The following is a 2,006-nucleotide window of genomic DNA, read 5'->3' as shown; positions in this document are numbered from 1 at the left end:
GTTATGGGGGTAGATGCTCGAGGATTTCCAGGGGGACTCCTGAGGCTCAATCCCGCCTTTGCGTATGTCGAGCCTCCTTCCTCATGACCTTTGCCATGGGCAGAGTACCTCACTCTGGCCCCCAACAATGAGTGAGGCTCTGTCCTCTCCTTGGGGGCAGAATTTAAGAGACACCAAAAAACTCCATCTTTGAGATAAATTATATTTTAAAGCAATATTTTAAAATTTCTCAATGAATGTGAAAACATCCACAATGAACCAAGTAACCACACATTTTGTAAAGAACCACTCCCAGCATTAATTCTGTTTTTTTAAGATAATATATTATTGAAATGTATATATGTACTATTTAATCTTGATGGCTGAGTTTTCTGGAACCCCCTTAAATTTTTCACCAGGAGGCATCTGACCCCACTCTCATCATGCCCTGCTAGAGTTGAGCTGCCTTAGAGGCCAGGAGTGTATAGATCCTGGGGCGGGGGCGGGGGGTGTGTGTGTGCGCGCACGTGCACACGCATGCTCCATCACTCAGTCCTGTCCGACTCTTTATGACCCCATGGACTGTACCCCGCCAGGCTCCTCTGTCCATGAGATTTCCCAGGCAAGAATACTGGAGTGGGTTGCCATTTCCTTCTCCAGGGGAATTACTCTCAGACCCAGGGATTGAACCTGTGTCTCCTGCGTTGGTAAGCAGATTCTTTACCAATGAGCCACCTGGGAAGCCATATAGATCCTTGCTCTGCCCCTAAATTAAAACCAAGGGAGGGCCCTGCCAACATGGATTTCAACTGAAGGAGTCCCAAATCAGGGTGGCTGTTTTTTCCCAAAGGGTTCTGAAACTCGGGAAGGGTTGTCTTTGTAGGGAAAGGCATGTGCTTCAGGAGAGAACCGGGCCTGGCTGAACCCATCCTGTCTGGCTTCTGGTGGCGACGGGGACGCACAGGGAGGTTTGGGAAAGGCCCGGGAGGGCGGGGCCGCTCCTGCAGGCCCGCCCGAGCCGCTGGCGGCTCAAACATTGGTGGAGAATCACCGTGTCAGCAGCCTCTCCTGCTGCCCAGAGCTGGGCTGGGCAGCCTGAAGGGTCTGAATGCCTTAGTCCTGTGGAACCAGGTTCAACCTTAGCTCTGCCTCACCAGAGCTTCCTATCTGATCAGGGTTACTTTACTCTCCTTTATCCATTAAATCAGCAGATATTACTTGAGGGCACACTCGTGCAAGCAGGATAAGTGGGGTACCTGCCCCCATGGAGTTTACATTCTCAGGGTGAGGGGCTTGCATCATTAAGCCTCAGTCTCTTCATCTGTGTAATGGGGGGATAACGGGCTGCTGTAAGAAAAAACGCAAACAGTGGAAGTCAAGTGCCCGGTGCTGGGCTCCTTGCAGGGGCAACGCGGGGAGGCACTCACTCTGAGGTGCCCACGGTACCTGCCCAACCTTGAAGGGGTCGCCTCCTTGCATTTTGCGCCCTGACGCCTCTCCTGCCCCACCCTACTCCTGACCCTGCCAAGCTCATAGTAAGGCTGCGGCTAATGTTACCTGCCATCACTATTAGCCTAAAGATGTTTGGGGCAACACTCAGGATAAGATACTGAGCTCCGAGGCTTCTAGGAACTGCGATGGGTAAAGGGATGCAAACACAAGAAAGCATTCCAGTAGCAGGATCTCAATTCCCAGATCTCCTCAAACACTCAGCAGCGCTTTGATAAGGAGGCCCTCGCCCTGAACCCACACGTACCAGGGCTCTGGGCGCAGGGCTGGGGGCGCAGAGAGGAACGGCTTTCAGCCCTGTCTGCACACAGCGGCCCACGTCACGGTGCAGGACCACGGGGCCCTGCACGTCTGTTCTCGTCACTCACCTTGAGGCTGTCTTTGGAGCTGGGGGCAGAGGGCTTGTTCTGCTGGGCATGCCAGCCTGCTCCTGTTGGCACCGCCCTCAGTGGGTGGTGAGAAGGGTCGCCAGTTTACCTACATTCCACTGCACTGATCAAAGGTGTTCCCGTTTACCC

General features: G+C 53.4%; 1 protein-coding gene across 1 annotated transcript in view; it reads left to right on the top strand.

The window, feature by feature from the left end:
• Positions 1-2,006, top strand: part of BCAS1 (breast carcinoma amplified sequence 1) — a 101,686-nt gene that overhangs the window by 2,641 nt on the left and 97,039 nt on the right. The gene's annotated exons all lie outside the window — the stretch shown is intronic.

Source organism: Bison bison, unplaced genomic scaffold (genome assembly GCF_000754665.1).
Source record: "Bison bison bison isolate TAMUID 2011002044 unplaced genomic scaffold, Bison_UMD1.0 scf7180017864143, whole genome shotgun sequence".
NCBI classification, from domain to species: domain Eukaryota; kingdom Metazoa; phylum Chordata; class Mammalia; order Artiodactyla; family Bovidae; genus Bison; species Bison bison.
The sequence above is the reverse complement of the archived record's forward strand: the minus strand, read 5'-3'. Positions and strand labels throughout refer to the sequence as shown.